General features: G+C 51.0%; 1 protein-coding gene, 1 long non-coding RNA gene and 2 other non-coding genes across 8 annotated transcripts in view; 2 read left to right on the plus strand and 2 right to left on the minus strand.

Annotated features, from left to right (window-relative positions):
- The window catches only part of GPD2 (glycerol-3-phosphate dehydrogenase 2), a 55,407-nt gene extending 53,577 nt beyond the window's left edge, over positions 1–1,830 (minus strand). For 3 of the 4 annotated variants that reach the window (XR_007889899.1, XM_051623524.1, XM_051623521.1), the window contains exon 1: positions 1,493–1,758. The gene's annotated coding sequence lies outside the window, so the exon portion shown is untranslated. Of the gene's footprint in view, positions 1–1,492; positions 1,759–1,811 lie in introns of those variants that run through there. The other variant, XM_051623523.1, reaches the window with a different exon arrangement.
- LOC127386467 (uncharacterized) lies at positions 1,796–6,749 on the plus strand. Of its 2 annotated transcripts, XR_007889902.1 has the most exons (3): positions 1,796–1,938; positions 4,861–4,969; positions 5,878–6,749. It is a non-coding gene; the product is annotated as an uncharacterized LOC127386467 (long non-coding RNA). The 2 variants fall into 2 exon arrangements; XR_007889901.1 differs by having other exon boundaries at positions 1,796–4,969.
- A 2,518-nt stretch (positions 6,750–9,267) lies between these two features.
- TRNAG-GCC (transfer RNA glycine (anticodon GCC)) lies at positions 9,268–9,338 on the plus strand. The gene has a single exon. It is a non-coding gene; the product is annotated as a tRNA-Gly (tRNA).
- Positions 9,339–9,536: 198 nt separating this feature from the next.
- On the minus strand, positions 9,537–9,608 carry TRNAA-CGC (transfer RNA alanine (anticodon CGC)). The gene has a single exon. It is a non-coding gene; the product is annotated as a tRNA-Ala (tRNA).
- Between the last annotated feature and the right edge of the window lie 5,833 nt (positions 9,609–15,441).

Genomic DNA, 15,441 nt, shown 5'->3' on the forward strand with positions numbered 1-15,441 from the left:
GAACCACACCCATGAATGAGTGAGAAAAATAAAAATTCTGATTAACTTAAATTAAAAATATGCAGTGTTCCTACTAGCAATGTCTCCAAGCTTGCTTCCTATCTGTGGTCAGAAGATTATCCTGCCAAGGGACTATAAAGCCTCCAGACCAACAGCAGTGTAATTGCACCTGAGCAACTCTCTCACACAGGGAAATGTCCTGGGTGGAAACCCCACGGCAGAACAGCAGGCATGGTTCAAAGTCAGCTCAGCACAGAAGCAGACTGTAAACAGTGCAAATAAGGCGCTCAGAGAAGTCTAGCCATGAGCTGAAAACCACCAGAAGATGAATGCAAGAGTCTACAGTGGTAATACTCACATGTCCACAGTGCTCCAAGTCTTCAAGAGGTGTATGGAGCTGGGAACTGACTGAACCCAGAAACCTGGAGACATGCTCCTGCTGCACCTTCAATGCCTTGGCCCCTCAAGAAGGCTCATGGCAGTAGAGACACCAGGAAGGGTGGCAAGGCACAGGAGAAAAGTGCAATTGCTTCAGGGTGGAGAAGGGAGAGTCCCCACTTCTAAGCAGCAGGAAAAGAGCTCACTCTCCATGCACCTTTACTGCCAGTTTACAGTCAGCAGAGTAAGCTCAGCAGGTAGTAAATCTGGCTGTTTTAAACTCTCCACACACACAGATTTTATATCGTTTCCTGCAGTAATGGGCTTACAAAGGCTTACTGAAGCCATTGGTTAGAAGAGATAAGAACCTGAAAAAGTTGAGGAGTTCCTTGTTATACTGATGTGCTTCTAACTAGACACGGTCCCATGGACGCGTTCAACCCAAGTGAGAAGTAACCACCAGTTGCATTTTCCAAGGTTCATTTTAACTTCAGCTACACTATTCTTTGCCCAGCCTTCCTATTTTTTTTTTATTTTTTTTTTAATAACAGGAAACAGGGTATTCTAGCATCCCTATCTGAGCAGGAAAACCTAGTGAAGGACTTCTGCAAACCCCCCCTAGTCCATCCAGGTGCCTCACACAGGTGCACAGACACCCGGGCTGGATCCCTGCTGAGGAGGAGGAGGCTCTGGGGGGACAGCTCGGCCCCTCCGCAGGGTGACAGCTGCCGGGGGCTCGCACCGCTTCCACAAGAACAGCCGTCACGTTCCATTTTGGGGCCATTCCTCCCCTCCGAAAGCATGAGCCAAGCAGAGGGAAAGGGGGCCGGGAGCCCTGGGCGGCGGTGTAAGCTCCGAGTACGCGGTACGGGGGGACAAGAGGCAGGAAGGAGGCGGCTGTGAGACGGGGAACCCCAGAGCTGGCCCTGCGGTCAGGGCAGGGCCGGGCAGGGCAGAACACACACAACACAACACAACAGGCTGCCCGGGCTCCCGGCGGGACCGCTCAGCGCCGGGCCCAGCCCCAAAAGCCGCCCGCTGCCCCCCGCCATCAGCCCCCCGGCGCACCGCACACACACCGCACACACACACACCGACACCGACAGCCACTCACCGCAGGAGCCCGGCTCGGCCCGCGTCCCTCTGGGCGCCGCTCGCCGGCCGGCGGGAGGCTGGGGAAGGCGGGAGGGCGGCCGCTTCCCTGCCCGCCTCCCGGGGCCGCGGCACGCCTCGCCTGCCGCAGCCCGGCCCGGCCCTGCCCGGCTCCCCGCCCGGCTCCCCGCCCTGCCCGGGCTCGGCAGGGCCCGCAGCGCCGGCAGGGCGGGCGGGGAGCGGCGCTAGGCCGCGCCGCGGGGCCTGCTCCCGCTCCCGCTCCCGCTCCCGCCCGGCCCGGCCCGGCCCGGCCCGGCGCGGCCCCGCACCCCGCTCCGCACCTCGGGCCTGCCCGGCCCCTCCTCCGGCTCGGGCTGCCGGCGGGGGCAGGTGGGGCCCGCTTCGGACGCCGGCGGCGGGATGGAACCGGTGATCTTGGTGCCTGAGGAGCCCCGGTGGTCCCTCGCGGTGGGGTCGGAGGGAGGTTTCCTCCTTAGGGACAAGCGGGGGACGGAGCCGGGAGGTTAATGGCCACGTATCCACCACAGGGCCTTCCCGGCTTGGCCGGTGGGCTGCGGGGCAGCGCAGTGGGGAGAGACCTTTCCAGCTCGTCCCTTGACCCGTGTTTAGAGCTCTGATAGTCATAATTGGCGCTGGTGGGGCTGCGCCTCCCATCCTGGGGGCAGGGCTGGGCCCCTCAGGGCAAGAAGGACACGGAGGGGCTGGAGCGTGTCCAGGGAAAGGCAAGGGAGCTGGGGAAGGGGCTGGAGCAGAAGGAGAAGGGGCTGGAGAACTTGTGAGGAGCAGCTGAGGGAGCTGGGGTGTCCAGCCTGGAGCAAAGGAGGTGAGGGGAGACCTGCTGGCTCTGCAGCTCCTGAGAGGAGGTTGGAGCCAGGGGGGTCGGGCTCTGCTCCCCAGGAACAAGCGACAGGACCAGAGGGAACGGCCTCAAGTTGTGCCAGGGGAGGCTGAGGTTGGATCTGGGGAACAATTCCTTCCTGGCAAGGGTTGTCAGGGCCTGGCCCAGGCTGCCCAGGGCAGGGGGGGAGTCCCCATCCCTGGAGGGGTTTCCAAGCCCTGGAGATGGTGCTGAGGGACATGGGGCAGGGGTGGCCTGGGCAGGGCTGGGGGAAGGGTTGGACTGGATGTCTTAAAGGGCTTTTCCAACCAAAACAATTCCATGATTCTATGCTTTTGTGTATCCTCATTCTTCCTACTACTTTGTGTTCTGTGATACTGAGTGACAAGTTGAAAAGGCTACTGCCAAGAGTTATGGTCTCTAATGGTCCTCTTTGTTTCTAATCCTGGTTCCCACACTCCAGGCTCCTAGGGACACAGCTGAAAATCATAGCTATGTTTCTCGGGGAGTCATCTGGAGATTCCTGCCTATTGCTTCTGACACAGTAACAAAGCCAAGGACACACTAGTAATGAGCCAGGATCTTCCTCTCTCTCCAAAAGTCACTGCTGAACTTTTGGCTGCACCTTCCCCTGCAAATTTATATTTTTAGTGCCCTGCAGTTGTGATCCCACCAGTGTTTGGGATCTCCCTTGCCATGCTGGACCAAAAGATGAGCTGATCTTGTGGCTGTTTCCAGCCATGCTCCTGTCAGGAGCCAGTCCCTGCATGTGCTGGTTGCCTGGCACAGCCTGACCCTTGTACACCCCCTGCGCTGCCTGTCCCTGCTTCCCTGCTCTCCAGGCATACAGGGATCAGCTCTGCCTCTAGCCTGGATTCTTGGCCATCTCCCAGAAACTGCTTTTATTGCTGCTCTTCTGTGCTCACTGCTTAGTCAACATGCTTTATGGGCAGCGTGAGACATGTTCTCTATCAGGCACAGAAAAACAACCTGCTGCTGCCACGAAGGATGGGGCACACCTCCCTCCCAGGGTGTCCTCCAGGCAGGCTCCTGTCTCCCAACAGCCAGCTAAATGTCAGCAACAGGCCCCATCTGAGGAGGCCATGGGAACCTAATCCTTCCTCTTGGGTCAGCTATAACCAGAACAGCTAAATTGGAAGCATCAATAATAATGTATGGCTATCAACTCTCTAGGTGGCATTTAAAGTCAGCAAACAACTGCAAGGGTTGGATTTCAGAAATTTTGCCCAGTAAGTGATGGTGAGGCCATCGATGATGGAAGCAGTTTTTATCCCAGACACATTAGGAGACACAGTAGTGCTCTTAAAAGGAAGTGAGATCTCCAGTAGCAGCTGGAATTAGTAAGCTCCATAGATACTCAGGCTTGGAATGCCTCAGCTGAGCAGAAAGAACAGAAAATGAAAGGAATAACCACCAGAAGTGGATTGGTTTTTTTTGGGGGGGTATGAATTTGGAGGTTTTTTGGGAGAAAGAGTATGAGAAAGGAAGAAGAATAATTGGGCTAGGAAAAAAAGGATTTAAATGCAATTTGTGGTGAGTTATTTCAGCATGATCCAGCTCACACAAGTTTGATATGTGGATACCTACCCCATACGTGTACTAACATGGGACTAAATGTTGCTGGTTTGGCTCTCTCTAACAAACATCCAAATCATGGTCATAAATTTGTTACAGTTGGGAAAATGTCCTGCCCTCCCACCCCTCCAGGTTGTGCCCCCAGATGTGGCTGCATTGTCAGTATCAATGCATGATGATTTTTGCTGATTCCAAGCAAGGCAGTGTGTGAGTGTAAAACGTGTACAGGTGAACATATTCTGCACCCCAGAACCTCAGTGTTTCATGAACTCTTCCAAACCAGCAACATCTTAAAGGGAATAGGAAATTAGAGGGCTGTACTATTCCTTGTCATAAAGGGAACATCCAAGAATGAGTGAAAACTTGTGCAAGGCTCACATTTCCCTTGCAACCTCCCTTTCTATTCCTGGTGCAGCTACACACAAACCAGGGATGGGCTGTTCTTTCCTCCCTGGATAGGGTTCCTTTTCAGCTACAGTTGTCTCTTTATCCCAGTTACTTTTCAACTCTGTTCTTATCTTAGTTACTAGTTGGTAAAGATTGGTCTTTGAGAGTTTGAATAGTGAAAGATTTCTACAAGGTTAAGCCAAAAAGAAAAAAAAGAAGTGCCTTGAAGTGTCACAAATTCATCCCTCTCGAGTCTGTTTTTTTATTTAATGTCTAGATGAAAATATTCCCTCCTGAGTCCCAGTGTGTGTGGCTTGGTCCCTGGGACACCTGCCAAGGCAAGAATTATAAATGCCCGAAATCATGTGCTCAGCAGGTGTAAATTGTGTTCACCTTTTGTCCTTAACCCCAGAGGCAGTTTCTCTTTATTAGCAAGGGAAGAGAGAGAGATTATCATCTTTTCCTGACTGCCTGCCAAAGTTATGTATCAGAAGAAGAAAAATCTCTTCCTGCATTCACAGCTACGTTTTCTCCTGATCTGTCCTCAGGAAAACCTCTTGGTGAGGAGCCAGGGGGTAAGAATGATCACAGAGGAACTGAAGTGACCCAGACAGAAGCAGAAGCTCTCTACTGAGATTTTTTCAAGCAGGATGTGTGGTAGGTCCTCCCCTTGGAAAATAATAGTACTTAGTCATGGCTGTCATTAAACATTGACGAGTGTTCCCATCCCTGGTGTCAGGTACCACTCGGAAATACAACTGTGCTGCTTCGTGTCAGGTACTCAGCTTACCAGCTGAGCCAGGCTGCACTGCTGGTGTTTAAACACTTCCCTCCTACTCTGCAACAGATCAAAACATCCACCCTGCTTGTGTGTGTGCATGTCTGAAAAGAGAAAGTGGCTCTGTTTTTTCTGTTAAAACTAGAGGAATGTGTTATCATCATAATTATGTCCTATTGTTTGCAATTACACTAAGATAACACATCAGGGCCGATTCACAGACACATGCAAAAATTGCAGTTTTAAACAGAATGAGGTCACTGGTCAAATTATTTGTTGCAGAACAAGCACAATAATTAATTTTCCTCTCCAAGCAATGGTAGCAGAGATCTTAACTATGGGAGAGCCAGGCAACTGGAAAATTCGTCCCCATGAGTGTAGTAAGGTGCTGGAATTGGTTGCCCAGGAAGGTTGTGGAAGCCTGGAGGTGTTCAAGGGCAGGTTGGATGAGGCTTGTGCAGCCTGGTCTGGTGGGAGGTGTCCCTGCTCATAGCAGGAAGGCTGGAACCTGATGATCTTTGAGGTCCCTTCCAGCCTGAGCCATTCCATGAGTGTGTGATTCTATGAAGGAGCCATGGGGGGTGTCTGTGTTTCCCTGGAGCAAGAAGCTGAGCTAGGTCTAATAGAGAATCCGAATTTCATTGGTAGCGAGTGAGAGCAGAAGACACAACCTTTTGGAAAGCAAGACTGCTTGGTGTACTTAAGTGTATTGCTTTTCTGTTGCTTGAAGATTTTTGTTGTGGCAGGAAATACGAAATAAAACCTTTTACATTTATTTTCTCTTTAGGTGTGCCAGAGAGAGAGATTATATGAAGAAAAAAGAATGGAAAAGGCTCTTTGGAATTTGGTTTATATTATTTTCTTTCTGTAAGACAATGGCAGACCAAAATCATCCCCAGTGAACACACACGTCTGCTTTTCATCCAGGTGTTTTCTTCATTGAGAAAGGAAAAATCTTGGAAAACCTGTCCAAGGACATACACAATCACTTTGAAAGCCCTAACCTACTATTCCAATGCAGAATGAAGAAATACAGGATTTGGGTCTCCTCTTCCAGTGCCCATCTCCCTGGCATTGCTTGCCTGATGGCTTCTGTTTGTGCCCATTAGAGCAGCATCTGGGACAAACACTCTTGGAGTGTTCCCGGGTTTATAAGGAAGTTTTGCAGCTCAGTTGTGCTGGGAGAAGTTGTTTTAAATACCCACCTATATCATTGTCACTTTTGGTCTGGTGACCTTTTGTAATCCAGAGCTGTTCAGCTGGAAAGAAAGGGATACAGGGAGATCTGGAAGTTTCCTCGTTGCTGGTACCTGCACCAAACCAGCGCTGCTGGAGCCGGCACCGCGCCCCGGGTCCCTCCCAGCACTGGGTCTGACCACGCCAGCCATCCTGGAGCTTCCCCAGCATTTCAGATGATACCTTTTCATCTGCAGAAATATTTTCCTCTGCAGATTTAAATAATTAATTGGGACGTGCCCAGTGGGTCTTGAGATAAAGGCAGAAGAGGCAGCAGATCCCTGTGACCAAGTGACCTTTTGCCGTCCCGCTCGTCCCTGCGCCTCGCTGTGCTCAGAGGGACGCTGTCAAAATTGCTAGGCCTTAAAACTTTAACCTGCCCTGACAAGTTGTTCTACATTATAAGTCTTACCCGAAAGATTACCACAATTGTTTTGTTTGGTTTGTTTCAACAGTCTTTGCTGAAGGCTCCACAGCGTGCATTCTTTTGTCCTTTGGGGTAGGTGGGTATTTTTAAATGCCCGGCCCAGCCCGTGACCTGCTGGAATCAAGTTGATGTGTGTGCCCTCCACTCAGCAGAGGAGTCGCTGGGGAGGGCTCACATTTTCTGCACCCTTTGGACGCCTTTCCTGAGGAAGCTTTTAGAAGCCACTCTGAGAGGCCTGCCGTTGTCCTTCTCTATTTTGGGGGCCAGTAAGAAGTGTTAACTTTCCTGGTAATATTGAGTATTAGGTTTGTGTTAGTTAGACCTGAGAAACTGATGACTGGGCAGTTGATTATGACAGAGGCATGGTATGTTTCAGGTCAGTGTGAATTACTCCTTGGGCATCATTTCTAGCCAGATCTCCATTTAATACAGCTCCATTTAAAGAGGTCAGTCAGAGCAAGCAGGTACATCTGTAGCAGCACACTTTCTCTTTTTTCTATGCCAACGCAGGGGTTGGTGCAAAAGCAGTTTTCAGGTGGGTGCTGCCCAGCTGCAGCTGTATGGTGTGACATGGGGACACGTGTCCATTCCAGCTGGGGAGGAGGCAATGAATGATACCCACTTACCCCAGCCCAGGTAACCCACACCTGCAGTTCTGAGCTTGACTGGAGCTGTTTGTCCCTACCTTGTTTCTCTTGCAGCCCCACTGGCTGAACTGGGGATGTCTGAGGCTACAGGTGTCCCTGAGGAGAGCGTCCTCCTCAGAGGGACATGACAGAGCTGGCAGCAGCACCTAGAGCTCCTTGGTTCTGCTCTGCAGCAGGAGAGCCTCATGGGGAGCCATAGGCAGAAGCATCAAGATCAAAGTCCCTTTAAAGGAGCCATTTCCAGACCTGGAATGGAAAAAATGCATTTGTCCCTTTCTTGGGGATAAAAAGGCCTAAGAAATTCCTTTCCCTGCTTCCTGGAACTGGTGTTTTGTTTCTGGTGGAAGTCTGTGGCGTCTCCTTAGCTGCCTGAAAGATTTTTTAACTCAGCCAAAGGGGATGATGTCCTGACAAGATAACCCCTCTCACCTCTTCATCAGATATGGAGAGACATGTACAAAAGTACATTTTAAGCAGTCTCACTAAAAGTAGTTCCCTAGATCCTATAATCTTGTTACATGAAGTTGGATCCTGGATGCCATTCAAGCCATCTACTGAACTTCTAAAATTATGTATGTTTGATGGATGGCAGCTCGAGAAACACTTATTTTTATGAAGTGTTTGTATTTAAATTTTGTTTAGGACGGTAATTTCATGGGATGTCCCTGCTCTGTTCTGCCAGCCTTACCCAGGCTGCACTGGGGTTTTGCAGGGAGTGTTCTCCCAACTTTTCCAAGCCCATTAAGACAATGGACTTGATGGATTAAGCCAAAGGACTCCCTGGCTCACTGGAGTAGGATGCAGAACCTCAGTCAGCTGAACCCATGCTGTGAAATGTTCACCAGTTCTGTGACTCTAGCCCCCACTTTCTAGTATTATAGGTCTCACATCCAGCCATTGTTAAAGGGAAGCCAAGCATGACCCTGTCATGTAGCTTGAAAAAGGCTCTCCGGAACCTGTTCTGGAGCAACATCTGAGCTCCAGTGAGGCATGTGAGCTGCCAGACTCCTCCTGATTCACAGAGTTCTCTGTAGTGCCTCAGCCAGCCCCCCGAGATGTTCTGAGCAGCTGCACAATGGGAACGTGAGAAACTGTTCTCTAAATTACTCACCATGAGTGCAAGAACGGGTTTCATTCCTACTCGGAGAGCAAGACAGGCTTGCTAATAGTTCCAGTTTTGTTGCTGTGGTGATCCTCTATAACCTGGTCCTCTAACAGTTCTGCAGCAACACCACCTGTCCTGTTCATCACCCAGGAGAGGCAGCCCCAGGACTCTTCCCTCTTCTTACCGTCCGGTGCAGGACGGGTAAGCTGAGGACTGTGTAGGGAAGTTGACATGTTGGCTTTCACCCGGGAAACTGGAATATTATCTGTAGTGTCCAGTTCCTGTTGGTTGAAAAAGAAAACTGCTGCTTAGTACCTGCCATGTGGTGGTTAGTGGGAGGTGTTCATCTTGCCTGCAGGGTCTTGTTAAGCTCTTCTCCTCGTACGTGCACCTTGATGTTCTCCTGATGGGCAACACTTGGTGTTGTTTTCCTTGAACCTGCTCTCTCCTGCGTGGCTGTTTTTAGCCTCCGCTAGCCCTGCACCGGAAAACTCCTCTGGCAACGTCTTTCCAGGACAGAACAGGAACAAAATTACACCTTCTGTGACTTGACCTGAAAGCTGTTCAATTTAAAGATAGGTAACCGATACCATTCTAGGGGGTTTTAGAGGAAAAATGTGCGCTGACATTGCTAGCTTCCTAAGGGCCTTTTCTTTTCCCTGGAAGCAGCGACGCAAAGCTGCTGGAAAGGGATGTAAAAAAGCAAAGTGAAGAAAGACCTGAGGGCTCAGGAGGAGCCGGGGGAAAAGCTGAGCAGAGCGTGCATTGGTGGTTCAGTGGTAGAATTCTCGCCTGCCACGCGGGAGGCCCGGGTTCGATTCCCGGCCAATGCAAGTCTCGTGTCTTTTTGTTCCCCGGCGCTCGCAGCGCCTTTTTATTGTGCTCGCCGGCTTCCCGAGCGCCAAGAGCCGCCGCAGCGGGGGAGAAGCAGCGTCGTGGCGGCTGCGGGCTGTGCTGGCGGGGGGGGAAAAGAACGAACCGAAGGTCTTTTAAAAAAAAAAAAAAAAGAAAAAAAAGGAAAAAAGAGCCGCTGGAGATGCCGGGGATTGAACCCGGGACCTCACACATGCGAAGCGCGCGCTCTACCACTGAGCTACATCCCCGGCTGGTGGAGTCCTTGGGCTGCGCTCATTCCAGGGCAGCTCCGGGCGCTGCGGCTGCTGCGGCTGCTGCTCTGCCCGGGAGCGCCCGCGGATCCCGCCTCCCGGCCGCCTGGACGCGCGGCTTTCCTCTCGGGTTCTCACAGAATGGTTCGGGGCGGGGGGAAGAGGAGGCCGAGGGGAGACCTTTTCGGGCATCCAGGTGTCTGAGGGTGGGTGCAGGGAGGGTGGAGCCAGACCCTGCTCAGCAGTGCCCAGGGACAGGACGAGGGGCAGCGGGCACAGGCTGGGACAGGGGAGGTGCCCCTGAAATAGGAGGGAAAACTTCTTGCCTGTGAGGGTGGCAGAGCCCTGGGACAGGCTGCCCGGGGAGGGTGTGGAGTCCCCTTCTCTGCAGATATTCCAGCCCCACCTGGATGCAGCCCTGTGGGATGTGCTCCAGGGGATCCTGCTGTAGCAGGGGGGTTGGACTGGGTGATCTCTGGAGGTCCCTTCCAGCTCACCAACTCAATACTTGCGTTGCAGCTAGACCCAGATATCCTCCAGACCATCACCTCCCAAACACGGAACAGATGGAATTATTCAGGCAGGACCAGAGGCCTTACACGGAGCTGTAAAGTGAAACAAAATGGCCCATAGCTGGCTGTAAATCTGCTGGGTGGCGAGCCCAAGCCTGCCAGAAGTGCCTGTTCTCAGGACTTCAGGAGGCAGAGCCGGAACCCTGCTGCTGCCGGGGCAGCCCAGCAGCTCCCGCATCCCGGGATCCTTCCGACTGCCGCCCACAGCACCCGCCTTGCCCAGATGTCTGGAGACAGCCCCTGGTTCCAGGAAACACTTTGTCATCGTGTGCCCAGCAGCTTTTAATGCTGCTGGATGCCAGGGCACAAGCCCCACATTCAGCTCCTCAACAGCTCTCTCAGAGGACTACATTCACCCCTTTGTGTTCGGGTTTCTGTGCTGACATCAGAGAAAAACAATGTCACTGTTATCTGGCAGCTCCTCCGCATTCCTTGGTGGGATTAACTCCTTCTGGGTCCCTCACCAACTTTACCCATGCCGGGTTTGCATTGCATCTGCTCGAGCTGCTGCCTTTTCATCCGATCTCACTAGGCACACACTTAAACTCACCCTGTATTTTCCATAGAACTTTTTCTCCAAGCTGATGCATCTCTGCAGTCCAGTCTGAAGAGCTCAGTGTCAAAGTCTGTGCAAGAACGATCACAGTGACACTCTGAAGAGATGCAGAGGTACTGCTGCATTTCTGTCTTACACAGTTTTCTGTCACTGCACTTGTTCCCAGCATTAAATGTTTTTACTCAGAATTCCGTCTTAAAATAAACACTCTCGTTCAGTAAAATCCAACAGCAGAGTGTGGCAACACAAAGCAAACATCTGAAGAGAGTTCCTGTCCTTGCTCCAGCTCCGTTGTGCACATTCATGCCTTGCACAGCAGCAAACCTGGGCCAGGTCCCTGCTCCCCCTGTGATGCCCACCTGCCCCTTGGGACAGCCCAACCCTCTCAGGGCTGCTGCACCTCCTGACCAGGCACTGCAGCCCTGCAATGGCCTCAGCCACTCACACAGAAAGAGCTCCAGGTATATTTCTTCTGTCATATCATCCCACGGTTGGCAAAGTATCCAATGAGTCAGTGAAGAATACTCACTGATCTCTTACTTTATTTATACTTCAGCGTTCCTGTCCTCCTTCAAAAAACATTCCTGTTGGAGACCAAGAAAAGCATGAAGTGACAGATTTCAGACATTATGAACAATACACTAGCTACTTACCAAACCGTTTTAAATAACAAACGTCTTAAAAATAAAGGATGGCAGAGTTGTGATTTGCAAAGTTAAACAACTAAGAAAGTTGCTGATGTTACATTTATCAAACAGTTTTCATCTGCTGCTGCTCATCAGGGAATGCAGTGCCCAGAACAACCTTCAGCAAGTTCTGCACATGTGTTAGACTCTAAGTTTGAATGAAGTTACAGTCTTAAATCCTCCAAATACAGATCTCTTCTTCTCCTGAAGTTTCACATCTTCAGTTGTTATTGACTTCAGGCCCTTGTGCACAGTGAAATGGGGCAATAAAGCAGGGAAGGCTGTCATTAGCTCCCAGCCACACCAGGTGTACTGCAAATTGTTCAGCTGGTTCGTGGTATTCCCTGTGAGAACATCATCAGAACACCCCAAAAAACAGAGGTTACAAATCAGCCCATAGTAAAGAATTATGGAAGTTAAAAAAATGAGATACCCCAGGGTTTCAGTGCTGAACTGGGAGATTCATTAGGGCTACAGGCAGATAAGTAAATTACAGCCACAGCTTCCCTGGGCAACCTGGGACAGTGTCTCATCACCCTCACAGTGAAGAATTTCTACCTAATGCCTCACCTAAATCTCCTCCCTTCAAGTTCTAATCCATCACCCTCGCTCTCCCTACCTTCATGCAGCAGAGAGTGAGTTCTTACAAAGCCATTATATCACCATTGTTTTAGGTAAATGAGGAAGACTGAAACTTTATATTTCTTTTAAAGTTAAACTAAACTTTTTATTTCTTTAAAAACCTTAATAAAAAAACGTCCAACTCCCATGGAAGTGGGAATTCAGCCCAACTGGTTCTTGCCCCTTCATGCAGAATCCCACAGAATCACAGAATCACCTTGTCTGGAAAAGAGCTTCAGGATCACCAAGTCCAACTGTTAACCCAACACTGACTAGTCCTTAACTAAACCATGACCCTAAGTACTGTGTCTTTTTGACTCCTAAACCCCTCCAGGGATGGTGACTCCACCACTACCCTGGGCAGCCTGTTCCAATGCCTGATAAACCTTCCAGTGAAGAAATTCTTCCTAACATCCCATCTAAAGTTGGAAGTTACCACTGACTCCAAAGAAACGTGTTCAAGCCTCACAGCCCAAAGACTTAGGATCAAAAAATGGTTCCCTTCCTTGCCCTGCTATTAATCCACACCCTCTCTTGTTTAAACCAGGATTCAGTGCAGTGAGGATGGGTTCCCATCACCCTTGCAACACCACGGGAACGTGGCTGCTGTGGTTGCTGCTTGGCTGGGAAGATCAGCTTGATGATCTTCAAGGTTCACCTGCTGCCCCTGCTCAGTGTCCCTGTCCCCAGACCATGGCTATCCAGAGCCTGGCAGCACTTGCCCCCTGGCCCAGCTGCAGCAGAGGTTGGAGAGATCTCTGGAGGTGAGGCTGGTGGCTGTGGGACCATTGGGAGCCAGGGCACCATAGCCTTCCATCTCAGTGTCACCATGTCAACAGGGGCTGCTCTGTGGCTCTGCCTGCTGGGAAGGGTGGGATCATTTAATAGGAATTCGGCTGAGAGAAAAATTGACTTGGTTTTCCAATGATATCTTGTGCTGGAATGTTGTGATTTGGAAACTAATATATTTCCTCTTGCTTATTGCATCAATAAGGCCTAATTTTGTTGGCTTTTGTACTGAACAATCTGGTGAACATAAAATCCACTTTTGATTTCTCTCTTTATTATTATTAAAGCTCAGTCACCCAAAAAAGGTTTTCTTTGCTATGAATATTGACAAGATTACATTTTCACCTCAGTTTTAATCTAGTTTTTTTTCACATTGAAGATCCAGACTCCACTTAGTTAAAAATGAAAAAGAACAAAACACCCCAGTTTTTCCTCCACAGAACATGCAGGCTGAGTTCCAGTTTGGGTATTTTCATTTAACACTGCTCTTTCTCAGCTCAGGGTTCACTGCTCACCGTGCTCCCAGTTGTGCAAAGAGGACTGTGTCATGGATTGTGTGTTGCCCTTCCCTGTTTCTCCATAATCCTCTGGCTGCCTGGCAAGCCAGTGCTTGGAGCACAGGGCTGTGTGGGGTGAATTTTGGAGTTGTCTTGGTCTGGGGCAGGAGCTGGGCTGGGTGATCCAGGCTGTCCCAGGAGGTGGTTGAGCCACCATCCCTGGAGACATCTAAAAAGACAGATGTAGTGCCAGGGGACAGGGCTTAGTGGTGGACGTGGCAGAGTTAGGGTAGTGGTTGGACTCGATGAGCTTGAAGGTCTTTTTCAACCAGAGTGATCCTGTGATTCTGTGACCCCCAGCAGAGCCCTGGGGAGCACCTCTACTGCCCTTCCCCTAAGCCAGCAAGAGGCAGAAAAAATGTGATGTCCCAGCGTGATCGTGGAGGTCACACTTCTTTTGAAGCACTGGAAATCATTAACGTTTTAAAACACAACTCCTTCAGATGTTGTGTTAAAATCAGGCATTTTAAGCAGGAAAATGATATTTTAATACCTATTCTTATCATTATGAGCTCCATTCTCTACACAAGTTCTGTTTTCAATTAACATTCTGCATTAATGGGTTTGCTCTCCCTGCCATTCACCTCTAATTACAGCAACCATCACATGCATAGAGTCATAGAATTGTTAAGGCTGGAAAAGACCTTCAAGATCCTCTAGTCCAACCATCAGCCCGACACCCCCATGGCCACTAAACCATCCCCCAAAGCACCATGTCCACCTGTTTGTTGAACACCCCCAGGGATGGTGCCTCCACCACCTCCCTGGGCAGCCTGTTCCAAAGCCTCACCACTCTCTCAGTGAAGACATTTTTCCTAGCATCCAACCTGAACCTCCCTATTGTCTTTTCCTGGTGTTACTGCTGTTTTCTGAAGCCTGCAGTGCAGTATGAGCCTTTTACCCGAGGGTTAACCAGCATTCTCATGAGAGTCTGTTTGTGAACTTATTCTGGTGTTTGCTACCTGTTGTGGGGCCAGCTGTAGAGGAAGGTCATTGTCACACAAGTAGCCAGACAAATATGGGATGCTGATAGCTCCGTTCCTGGTGACTGTCCCACAGCCCCACCTCAGCCACTGTCACCCTCCATCCCTTACCATCCATACCCTCAGCAGAGAAGACAAGTTCCAACAGCCCTCTGGCCAAAAAGATGACTCAGTTGAGAGCAGTGATTGCAACATACAACTTGAGCACCTCTAGAAATTAATCGTGTGGCTTGCAAACCTTGCCTGCCCCTGGGCTGTGAGGAAGCAGGGAGATGAGCACGGCATCCCTGGGGACACATCCTGCTGAGGGGTACCTGGCTTCTGACAGGTGCCCTGCAAGGCAGAGTGCCCTGGGCAGGGCTGGGCAGCCTGGGGGGCTCTGCCTGCACCCCAATCCCCACCCAGCCTGCACAGGGTGGGAGCAGGAGGCCAGCACCAGCGGGGCTGACACGCTGCATCACAGCTCCCACTCACCCGCCAGGAGCACAGCAGTTCTCCAAGACACTGTGTAAAATACTCCAGATATCTCTCTTTCGGGAGCCCTCCAGGCTTACAGCCTCAATGGGAAGTTATTTTCTTCCCACTTGAGTGCAGGGCAAGGATCAGGCCCCCGGGCACGGCAGCGGTGGGGCCATGGGCACCCCCCTGCAGCTGCAGCCACACGTTACAACCCCAGTGCTTTGTCTGCAGCTGCTTTAGCGAGGGAGGGGTCCCGGCCACCCTCTGCTGCCAGGAATCCACCAAGCCAAACCCTTCCTGCCTTTGGCAGCCAGTCCATCCCACAGCACGTTGTTAGAAAGGACTCCAGCAAAGCCTTTGGGGATGACAGAAGCAGACGCCTGGTAACTCGGTCACACCAGACATTCCTCCAGCGTGATGCCTCCCATCTGCGAGGCTTTACGCAAGCCACCCCGCGCCTGGTGGAGGGTAACGGCGCTGAGAATCCCCACAGACACCCCTGCTCCCACAGGTGGTTTTAGCACCCACGGATGAGGCTCCTGCTACCAAGCCCTGAGCAGGCTCACGCTGTTGGCATAAGGCTCCGGTACTGAAAAACATCTTGGAG

Source organism: Apus apus, chromosome 6 (genome assembly GCF_020740795.1).
Source record: "Apus apus isolate bApuApu2 chromosome 6, bApuApu2.pri.cur, whole genome shotgun sequence".
Classification (NCBI taxonomy): domain Eukaryota; kingdom Metazoa; phylum Chordata; class Aves; order Apodiformes; family Apodidae; genus Apus; species Apus apus.